Consider the following 12328-nt stretch of genomic DNA (forward strand, 5'->3'; position numbering starts at 1 on the left):
TTCAATTGGTGCAGAATGGTGTAGCCAGGATGTTGACTGGAGTGGGTCAAAGGGGCCATATCACTCCAGTTTTTGCCTATCTATGAAGGATCCCAATCTGTTTCTGGGCACAGTTCAAATGTTGGTGTTGATCATTAAAGCCCTATATGGAACTCTGAAACTTGTTCCCTAGGGAAGCTCATCTGTGCTTTTCTATTGTCACATTCCACCAGTTCAGCTAGGGAAGACTTTTTTTGTTTCATTTGATGTTCACACAGCAATCCCTCCTTCTGTACCCCGGGTGCAGTTTCCACACAGCCCCCCCCCCGAGTGGAGCCATCCCCAGTAGCCTCTGGACTGGGCTATTAATTTGTTAGCTACCATGGTGGGTCTTATTATGGCAGAAAGATGGGATATTTTGACCCCTTCCAGTCCGGCTTCCGTGCTGGGCATGGGACGGAGACTGTTCTCGTCGCCGTCACAGATACACTCCGTATTCAGCTTGACCAAGGCGGATCGGCGCTGCTGGTGTTGTTAGATCTCACCGCAGCGTTTGATGTGGTTGACCACGACCTTTTGGCCCACCTGGCGCCTCCGGTCAGCCTCCGAGGCGGGCACTGTCCTTCAGTGGATAACCTCGTTTCTCCGGGGCCGGAATCAGCAAGTGAGGTGCGGGGACCAGGCCTCCCGGAAGTGCCCGCTCCAATGCGGTGTACCCCAGGGGGCATTACTGTCCCCGCTGTTATTGCTTCTACATCTACATCGCGACCTCTTGCTCAGCTGAGTGATGCGGGAGTTTTGGGCTGATTTGCCATCCGAGTACAGCTGATGACACACAGCTTCAATTCTGTTGATGGAGGGGGGAGCAGCCGCCCGCCCCTGTGGCTCTACAGCACTGTTTGGAAGCGATCATTGCTGGTTTCGGATTTTGCGACAGAGCAGGTTAAAACTGGAAATCCCATCGAGCCGGAGATCCTCTGGCTCGGCCGTGAGAGGGGAGGGACTTTCCAGCGCCCGGTGTGGGAGGGGGTCACGCGACATTGGCGCCGACCCCCTCCGTCCCTGCGAGCCTGGGGGTCCACCTGGATTTGTCTCTCTCAATGGAGACCCAGGTGGGCTCCATACAACCCTGGCTGCTTTTTTTCCACCTTCGTCACAGGCCCGGGCGGCACTGGCCTCCCCTTCCTCTCCAAAGCGGATCTAGCCTCTGTGATCCATGCAACGGTCATCTCCAGATTAGACTATTGTAGCTTCGCTCTACGCCGGGCCTTCCCTTGCGCTTTGACCCGGGCTGATAAAAACTGGTTCACCATGCAGCAGCGATCGCCCTGCGTTACAGGCTGAAAGCGGCTTTCGAGGGGGCACATTCAGCCTGTGCTGCGGCAGCTGCAATTGGCTTCCAGTAAGGAGTTCCGGATCATCTTCAAGGTGTTGGTGCTGTCCTTTAAGGCCATTCGCGGCCTGGGGCCATCGTGATCTTCGAGACCGCATCACCCCATACGTCCCTACGCGGCCTCTCGGATCCCGGCGGAGGCCAATCTACTGGTGGTCCCTGGCCCCTCGGCTTGTCGCGGCTGGCCTCCACCACGGGGCCAGGACCTTTACAGCTCCTGGCCCCGGCCTGGTGGGAACGCTCTTCACCAGCTGTCCGGGCCCTGCTTGGGACTCAGGGGAGTTCGCGCAGGGCCTGTAAAGGACGGAGCTGTTCCCCCGGGCCTTTGGAGAGGGAACCAGCCGCTAATGAGTGCCCTTCCCTTGAAGCGCTTAACATCAAATGGGCCGCTAACCACCTAATGAGACTCGCCATGCCTCCCTTTACCGCGGGGAGGGAGGGACTTTATATTTTCGGAACGCTGGACGCCACCTACATCTTGAATTTAAATTTAAATCTGAACTTGAGTTTTATACTTGGTAATTATATTGGGAAATTTTATCGCTGCTTTTAAATGTTTATTTAATTATATTGCGTTTTAAATGTTGTACACCGCCCAGAGCCCTTCGGGGATAGGGTGGTATAAAAATCTAATAAATAAATAAATAAATAAATAAATATGCATTTTATAAAATGAAATAAAAATAGATAAAATTAAAATGTGTCAAGTGTTGTTTCACTAATATATTAACCAAAAAAAAAAGACATCATGGTCTGCATGTTAACTTTCCACTTAGCAAAGTTTGTAACTCCCTAATAGAACCTTCGTCCAACTTAGGTGGATCTTTTGCTAGAAGATGAGCCACAAGTTGGAGAAACAGTTTGTTAGGCTGGAAGGAATGGGGAACTACTGCATAAATAAAGCTTACTAGGTTTTCTGGACTAAAATCACCTGACAGGAAACACTCAAGTACAAGATATACCAATGTGTTTGCTTCCATTTTCAACTTATTTCCTTCCACTAGGGATCACTTTGAAACAGTGAGCTATTTGCTATACCAAAACATGTGCTGAAGAAATAGGTACTTTGTTAAAAATGCCTGATTTCATACAGCAGTGCAAAAACCATTAATGCATTGAATGCTACCTATATGTCCATATTAAAGAAACTAAAATTGTATGTTAAAGTTTCAGAGAGTCTGAAAAAGTGCATAGGTATGATAGCAATTCACAGAGGTCTAGTAAAATCAGGAAGGGGAATTGAGATATTGTACTATGAAATAATGTCTTGATAAGTCAATAATGAAATGATAATGGATTTAGGCAAATGCACATTTAGGGGGTATAAAGGAGGAAGTGCATATTTTTTTCATTAGAGTTCTAAGCCTTTTAATATTTGTTTCTCTTTTCTAGAAACAGCAAAATCATTCCAGTACGGTAAACAAAAATACAGTGATTGATGTGAAAAACTGTAAGAAGAAAATTATGCAGATTATTATCTGACCATATGGAAGAAGGAGGTCCTAAAAAGGCTTCATTTGTAGATGCTCATGTGTCACTAGCGTCAGAGAGGAATGTGGGCGGGGTAAGTGGAGAAATGTGCAAGCGCAGTGTTGCAGTTAAGAGCCACTGGCGCATAGTGTTGCAGTTAAGAGCAGGTATACTCTCATATGGAGACCCGGGTTTGATTTCCCACTCCTCCACTTGAGCAGTGGAGTCTTATCTAGTGAACCAGATTTGTTTCCCCACTCTTCCATACCTGCTGGGCAGAGGTGGAATCCAACCAGTTCTCACCACTCCTCTAGAACTGGTAACTAATTTTTTCTGAGTGCCGAGAAGGGGTTACTAAAGCAACCTCCCTGCCAATAGGGACTGGAGGTGCGTGTGTGCGGCAGTACCACTGTTTGAATCCCACCACCATCGGAACCTGTTATTAAAATTTTTGGATCCCACCACTGCTGCTGGGTGACTTTGGGCTAATCACTGTTCTCAGAACTCTCTCAGCTTTGCCAACCTCACAGGTTGTGGGGAAAATAAAGGAATAGATTTTGCAAGCTTCTTTGATTCTCCTTACAAGAGAGACAGGGGGTATAAATCCAAACTCTTCTAAATCAAAACTCTTCTTGATACATGGCAGCACACACATCAACTGCAACTTGGGTAGGAAATTACTCCAGACTACAAAGCCAAAGGTATGATTGTATGCATGACTTGGAAATGCCTATAGATGACTGTAGAATTTATCCAAAGTTTATAAATAAATATTTCTGTTCCCAGACATTTTTCCAAGATCCCCCACACCATAACCTGTTCGTTAGGTCGTGCAGGCAATTGTGTGGTAATTGATAAAGTACAGCGATCCCCAGAGCCTTTCAACATAAAATGTGAGACTTTTCCTTGTTATTGCTATCCTGTGATCCCTAAGATAATTATGCACTCCATCTCTCTTCCTAGATCTTTCATATTTTCTCCTCCCTTGATTTTCAGAGATGTCTTTATATTAGGTATGAAAGGACAATCAGGCATTTATGTGAGGTCAAATGGACTCTAATTTCTTGCTGGGATCCGGTACACCATGGAAAATGTACTATTATTAAAAAGTCTTTGTTTGGTACAAGATGTGAGAAGCTAGTTGTGCAGTTTCCAACAATCACTAGCCTGCTGGTTTCTGAACAATATTCACAGAATGCATTCAGAAAACTCTATGAGAAACCAAACTCAGTGTAAGAGTTAATGATGTGAATCTTTCTCATTACAAAAGGGCACCTGGCAGGGGTGTCCTCTTTCCTCCATTATTTCCTATGATGACTGAATTACTAGCAGTAATTATTAGAGGTGAACCAGATATCAAAGGTTTTGTGATTGATTTCCACTGCAAATACAATTTCATTATAAGCAGCCAATGCCTAGCTATACAGCATTTATTCTAACACCACCAGATGTTGCTTTCTCTGACCTTTCCTCACCCCTCTCTGTCACAGCTCTTCTGCTGTCAACCTTATTCTTTCTATCACCCATTACCTTCATTGTACATCACTGGTATACTATGTAATTTACCTCCCAATCCATCCTCTCCACTGCCCTATTTTTCTCTACTCATACTCCCTTTCTCTTTCTAAATGAACTCCCCTTTTCCTTCCAATTTGCTCCACTGTTTCCCGGGGGCATTTTCTTAAATATCAGTCAGTATCTTCATGGCTTTTTGCATACTCTGAATAAGTTTGGTAGAATTAGATGAGGAACTCAGCAGGTTTTCCATTTTCAGGTAGGGATCTTTATGTCTAAAATATTTCTGAGAGATGCCCACCTTCACTTGAACCTGCAGATGTTTTGCTGCTGGAGAGAAGGTGCGATCAGGAGAGAGAGAGAGAGAGAGAGAGAGAGAGAGAGAGAGAGAGAGAGAGAGAGAGAGAGAGAGAGAGAGAGAGACTCTTTTTTCCACTTGAACACACCCATCAATCAAGCTTCTACCTCCCATCCTGTCAGGATTTTTAAAACATGCTCTTTTATTACTCAATATTTTTCATCTGGCAAGGTGGACAGAGGCTTGATACGGAGGTAATTGTGGGAATGTAATATGAAAACATATACAATGCATTTGCAATATATACAATACATTACAATACACTTTAGAATAAATATCAATGTTTGGTTAAAAAAAGCAAAATCTGTGCCATTGTTTGAGGAAAGTGATGACATGACAATTTAAGTAGAAAGTGTATTGCATACCACGGGTGTAACATTTGAAAATTTCACTAAATCTGGGTCCAGAAGAAGTAGAAATAGCCCCCAAATTGTGTTTCCCACAAAACTGAAACAATTATCAGTGAATTTTAAACTATATGTGGGTCTTTTACAAGTACCTTAGACACATATTTCATTTTCCAGTCTTGATCTCATTTACACACCAAAATAGTCAAGTGTAAGGAATAAACATTTATTCTGCCATCCCCGTCTCCTGTCTAGGAGCTATGGATAAATTTGAATCCATAGATAGGAGGAAAAAATAAATATATTTGAACTCACTGTCATAATTTGTTCTACAGATCTTACAAACTGGCAGAAGTTCTAAACAATTTTGGAAGGAAAACTGCAAACTGGATATAGCAGAAAACACAATTGAGACAGTTTATGTGAGAAGAATAAAACACAGCACACAGACTTCGTAATATCAAAGTACAAACATAGCAGCAAAAACAAGTATTTGAATACCCATACTTCCTGTACAATGAGTAAGCTGTCCAGCTGTCTTCTACTAGGGCCAGGGCATTCTCAGCCTCTGCTCTTGACTAGTGAAGCATTCTGTCAAGTGAGACCAGGGCCCTGTGGACTTCTCCCAATTCCACAGGACCTGCAAAACAGAGCTGTTCTATCAGGCCTATAGTTGAGGACAGCAATAATGTTGTGTCTATCTTGACTGGCCTCTTACCCCCCCCCCCCACTTCCTCTTCCTTTTGTTATAAAATTGTATCACTCCACCCTGGCTGTGATGATGCCTTAGATTTTATATAATTTTACACAGATTATAATTGAATTCATTTTAGACAACATTATTTATGAGAAATGGAAGTGGGATATCGAGTTTAATAAATAATAAAATAATGCTAATAAAAAGATAACTGATTATTTTTATTAATGTATTAATTAAATTTTATCTCACTTTTCTTCCAAAGAATTCGAGTAGACCTACATAATTCTTCCCTCCTCCATTGTATATTCACAGCAACCTAGTGGTGTTGAGCAGACTGAGAAAGACTAATTGACCTTATGCTTTATAACGACATATAAACCCATGATTGAAAGTAATGGGTAGACCTTGCCCACATCTAGCTATTGCTGCCTAGTGGGGGGGGGGGGTAGACCAGTGGCTGAGATTCTCAGATGGTATCCTCATAACTACAAAGACACCTCTCTCAAAACAAAAAAAAATAAAAACAACATGTGCTCAGGATTGTTAGGGAAAATTAACTTGATTCATGAAATTTTTATAGGGAAATAGCAAGCAGATGAACTTCTAGCAGAGAAAACCTACATGGGAAACCTTCAGCAAATGGTAACTGTACAAAAGCTTCTAAAACTGGCGTAAAAGGATGGGCACAAGCTGCAGTGAAAATAAAAGTAAGAGATCAAGGTAGGGGAAGGAAAATAAATGTTTTGGTTGGTAACACTTTTTATTTCTCTTGTGCTATGCCGGAGAAAAAAACTAAAAATGTTTTTAAAACATCTGCAGGACAATTTAACTCCTTTTAAAAACATCTGTGGAATGGACCCTACATAAACCAGGAAGCTTAGAACTCAGTGATGGTTACTAGAGTCAGAATAGACTAGACTAGACCAAACCAAAGTCCTGGTAGAGTGACAGTTCACCTATCTTACAAGGCAGTTCTGACTATGTCAAGAAGATGAAATGGGGGCACACAGCACAGTAGAATGTCTTAAGGTCCACTAATACTGGGCAAATATGGGGGGGGGGGGTTCACCTATGTGGAGAGAGCACATAAATAATGGGGAAGAAAGCATTTGATTTTTCCCAGTCATAAGCGAGCAGAACATTGATGATCTCAGAGTCAACCCATCTGATTGGTGGGAGTTGGAGGGAATTCCTGGGCAATAGAAATTTCTCCAAATAAATAAAGAGATGACAGCTTGAGCTGGGAAGTAGTTAAAAGTGAACTTGTTCAGAATGCTGCTTTATTCATTTTACTAATGATAAAATTTGTTGTGTGAAAAATACAACAGGCTCTAAATAACTAATTCTACTAGGGGAAGAAATGTGGATTCAACATATCTACAAAAAATGGTGAAATTATGCCCCTCTAGCATTCCAGCTTTGCCAAAGAGTGGCAGCAGTGTGCCTGTGAAGATTGGGAAAGTCCAGCTTTGCAAAGAGGAGGGGGAGTCAGGGGGGAGTCAACAGGGTACCTGTGAAAATAGGACAAATTCATTAACAGTGCAAAGTGGTCAGCATAATTTAATATATTTAAAACAAAATTGTTGATAATATATATATTGATTATATATGTATATATAAAGTGCCATTTGGTACCTTTGTCCCTCCCTTCAAAAATTAGATCTGAATCTTCTCTTTGTGATTGTTTCATTGTGGTTATAACATAGCCAGACCAGGTGTTTTACCTCTGACTATTATCTTGTCATTTTACTTCCAAATTGCATTTCATAAGCCCCCTGTGTGTATGGCCTCCTTATCTTCTATTGATAGCTTTGAGATAATTTCTATTTAGACATACAAAGTATCCTAGTAACTGTGGGGCCAGCAAGCTTCCTAAAGTGGTCTTTGGCGCTCCTTCTATGCAGACAATTTAAATTGGCTGACAGGTTCTGGGAAAGTGGGCAGTTGGCAAGTCATGTCAGTCCCTTATAGGGATGTCTGAGTGCCTCTTTGAAAGTTCTCATATAGTAGGTTAAAACTACTCTGACTCCTACCTTTTTCTTCCCCTCTCCCCTTGTCTACTTGCCCTATTTGCTGCAAAGTAAAAATAAAATCACACTTGGAACAGAATTCCAGGACAGCAGGGAAAAATACTAATCAAAGAAAATCTGACATTAAACATAATAACAGGTACATCTGTTCATGTTTTCAAATGGAAGCTGCCATTACCAAGAGCAAAAGGTAACATTTGAGCTAACTCTGGGAGTAATTTAAACCTAGATTGGACAAACTGTTAAGCAATGCTATGTGGGCATGAATCTTACAATTTATAAGAAAAGAAAATGGCTTAACAGGCATTTTCCATTTTTGTGGTTCAATGATAATTTCATAAATCATTCTGAAACATCAGCAGTCAATGCAGAAAGTCAAGCTACAGCGATGTGAGAAAAATACACTCCAAAATTATTAAACTGTCAAGTTCCTTTTTTGAAAGGAAAATTGTCTAACATATGATTATGACGATCATTCTCTCTTTTTAGTGTCAGTCTGATAATAAAAGATCACATTGTCCCAGGACTTATGCAGTAAATGGATGAAATATAAATGAGTAACTTGTTCAGGAGTGTGTCACATGTGACTTTTTTTGTATGTAGAGCTAGGGATGTGTGAAACCATACTCTGTATTTCATAGAGTTGTCTAGTGTAGCAAAGAGTATAATATACAAGATTTGATTCTGCATCAACTCAATAATGATGAGCTTTCTTAGGGAACCTTGAATATCAGAGGGAAGAGGGGCCTCATCTGTTACTGAGAGCTTTTTTTCCCCATCTTGTAATTTTGGGGTATGTGTACTGATACTGCCATGTGCACGCTTTATTAAATAGCTGCTGAGAATTGTAGCTCCCACCATAAACTATAGTAGAATGCTGCCTGAAAAGTCAATGCTCCCTTCTGCCTAAATGAATGTTTTAGAGCTGGTGAGAGACAATAACTATTCAAAACATTTGCAAGAAACAATTCATACTTGATATAAATATGCAAAATGATAAAAGGCTGCTTAGTAGATAGCGTGGTCATGTAGACTACAATAATCAACTAGAATTTCAAAGAAAACAGTTGAATGAGTTCAGGACCTCATGTGCAAGATCAATCTGCATGCTATGCCTAATTACATTTGATCTGTCTTTTTTTGATAACCTTGCCTTCCTCTTTTCTATGTTAACTCCCCCAGTCAGACTGAACATTGCATGCTATTTGGGTCAGCATCATGTTCTTTTGGATCATGTTAAAATATAAACCATCACTGATTATTCTTTTGCATATATTAATTAATGTACTAATAAATATTAGTAATCATTCATACTGATTCTGGAAATGTACCCAAAATAGGATGCATTCACTTTCAAGCAGGGACAATGGTGACAGAGAACCAATAAGCAAATATTAGAGTTTTATTTCCATAGTTCTCTTGTGCTACTGCCACATCCCTTATCTTAACACTGGTGAGACACAACTCTAGCTCCTCCTCCTTTTGCTTCATGAATATGATGTCATATTACTGTAATGTCATGTGTTTGCAGTTTAGTGACTCCCATGTCCCAGAAATCAAATAAAAATGCTGTTCCCTGGGAGCAAAAGTTGTATCATTGGTTGAAAAAATTGAACACTACTAAATTAGATAACTTTTATGCTTGCATTTATAAACTCTGGCTCCTGTCCTCATGAGTTTCAAGATCTATTGTTAGTTAGTTGCAATAATTACCCTAAGAATTGTACAGTGAGGGAAAAAAGTATTCAGGTGATAAGGGTCAATGTTTTCATCTGTATTTGAAAAAGCATTCCAACAAAAACACAGCTGTAGGGAAGGAAGGAAACCATTGATTAGGAATAGATCTATTCCTTTGCAACTGTAAGGTCTAATTTCATTCCTTGGAACTGCCAGCTAAAAACCAGCCAAGACTATGGAATGTTATCAGTGATCAGGTACAAGTTCCAAACTAGATGGCTCAATATATAAGAAAGCTTCATATATACTCAATATGTGAAGACATTGTCTAAGTACAGCAATCTTTTATGCTAGGGGTTCCCAATCTTTTTGACTCTGCAGGAATCTTTGGAATCTGATGCAATATCATGGGTACAGCCACAAAACAACTGCCAAAAATGATTCCCAGAGGTGTGGGGCTAACCAAAAGATGACTTTCAGTTATCTTCAATCACACACTGAAGATCCTTGCACTATGTTGACAGATGTCTCAAAGCCCTTTCCGCAAGGGACTTTTACAGCGCCCTGGGGACAGCAAAAACGCCGTCCCGAGGGAGCTGTTCGCAAGGGGGGCGCAGCTGCTTCACACCCTTTGGGTTCACACCCTTTGCTTCACGCCCTTGCTCCTCCCCAGCGGCACGAAGCCGCCATTTTCCCACCTCGCTCCTTGAGCAAGGTTTTCGGAAAACAGCGGCTTCCAGCCGCTGCCATTTGAATGGCAGCGGCTGGGAGGCGCCATCCCTCCCCCCTTGCCCAATCAACTTACCGTCCCTGTGACCATCCGGTGTGTCGCCGAGGCGTGGGGACACCCCCCCCACCTTGCGACTCCAGAGCGGTCATGCAGGGCAGGGGGGCATGTCCCCTGGCCTCGGCAACGCACCGGTCGCAGGGACAGTAAGTCAATCGGGCGACAGCGCAGTGCGGTGCCGCCTTCCCAGTCGTTACCGGGACCGTTCATGCGAATGGTCCCGGGGGGGTTGGGTCGGCGTCATGTGCGGAAGTAGCCAAAGATATTTTTAAAAATCAGTGCAGCCAATCAAATCTCCAATGACTGATCAGAAGCTTTGCTGGGTAAAAGCCTTTCTCCAGCTTACAGAGCACATGGTAGGCACCAGGAAAGGTGTTTGTGGGATGACTTTGAGTACTCTGCTTTATGCTTCAGAAAATATTAAGCACTTCACATTGTTTCTTCAGGAACATTATCCTATTGACATTCTCATTCTAAAATGAATTCCTGTAATTCTCATACATGACTGGTGCTATCTGAATTTGTCAAAAAGTAAATAATTTTTCAAGCATATTCCAAGCTACTGTACTGTATTCAAACTATATGGAGAAACAGAAATAGTCCTATTTAAACAGTTATCAAAGGCTAATGTGGTAAAAAGGAAGCTGAATTTGTTACTGTGGTAGCATTACCTTTGGTAGTGTAGACTCTATTTCCCGACTATTCTTAATGCTGGTACTTTCTAGAAAAAGAACATAAAACTCTTTAAATCTGCTGAGCTACTGCATTTGTGCAGTGAAAATGAACAAGCTAAAATACTTTAAATATGAAATTTTGAGGAGATACAAGAAAGTTGTTGGGTTATGTTAAATTTTTTGTTATTCTGGAAATGCTCTCTTGCAGTCTAAAATACTAATCAGGAAATTCTACAGGAAGAATGAAGTCTAAACTTTAAATGGATGTGTCATCCATTGTTTTAATATATGTTTTCATATGTTGCTTTTTCACTTGGGCAATTACATTTGAAACTATTTGGCATTAAATTCACAAAGCATAAATAGATTCCATTCCACACAATTTCCTGTTTGGTACCAATAAACAAATTGCGTAAAACTTTTCAAATATATAAAGTTACCTTAAGAGTTTTCAATTTAAATTTGCTTTCAGTAAAGTGTCTTAATGTTGTTACCTATGTTGTTACAAGTTTCATTCTAAATCAGCTATTGACATTAGAAATGCCACAAATTTAACAGAAAGAACACTTAATAGACAAACGTACTTTGCTTGATAGCCATGATTACCCGTGAGTTAAATCTATTCACCTGTCCATCACCTAAAATTATTGTCAGATAGTTTGCCCCTGTGTAGTAGATATTTCATTTCATTGTGACATGTTTCATTTCATTGTGGTAGAGGAGATTCATTTCTTTGCCTTTCAGGGGCTTTTGCATCTGCACAGTAGATAAGACTGATTTTACCTATCGTCATGGATAGTCAAGAACAGTAGAAAACAACATTTCTCATAAAGCTTGTGAAAATGTGCATGTACGAAATAATATCAGAGGTGGAGCTACCAGGGGATGGGAGGTGCTCAATGCACCGGGTGCACGCCTGCAGGGGGTGCCAAAATCAAAAATATATTTCAAAACTTTTTTGTGTGTTTTTACTTAGTTGGCTGGCAGGGGTCACAGTTTTATACTAGCAGCACCAAAATTTCAGGCTACCCTCAGAGGACCCTCCTGATGATACCAGCCAGGATTGGTGAAGTTTGGTTCAGGGGGTCCAAAGTTATGGACCACCAAAGGGTGTTCCCATTCCCCATTGTTTTCAATGGGAGCTAATAGTAGTTGGGGCTACCATTTTGAGGTCCATAACTTTGGACCCCCTGAACCAAACATCACCAAACCTGGGTGGTATCTTCAGGAAAGTCTCTTGCTGATACCAGGCAGGTTTGGTGAAATTTGGTTCAGAGCATCATTTTTTTTTGATGCTGTAAAAAACAGCATCACTTTCAATGTTGTTTAAACTAGGAATCCCTGGGTGTGTTCAGATTTGTGAGTTGGGGCATGTTCTATAATGTGATGGTGACTTTG

This window comes from Sphaerodactylus townsendi, linkage group LG10 (genome assembly GCF_021028975.2).
Source record: "Sphaerodactylus townsendi isolate TG3544 linkage group LG10, MPM_Stown_v2.3, whole genome shotgun sequence".
Classification (NCBI taxonomy): domain Eukaryota; kingdom Metazoa; phylum Chordata; class Lepidosauria; order Squamata; family Sphaerodactylidae; genus Sphaerodactylus; species Sphaerodactylus townsendi.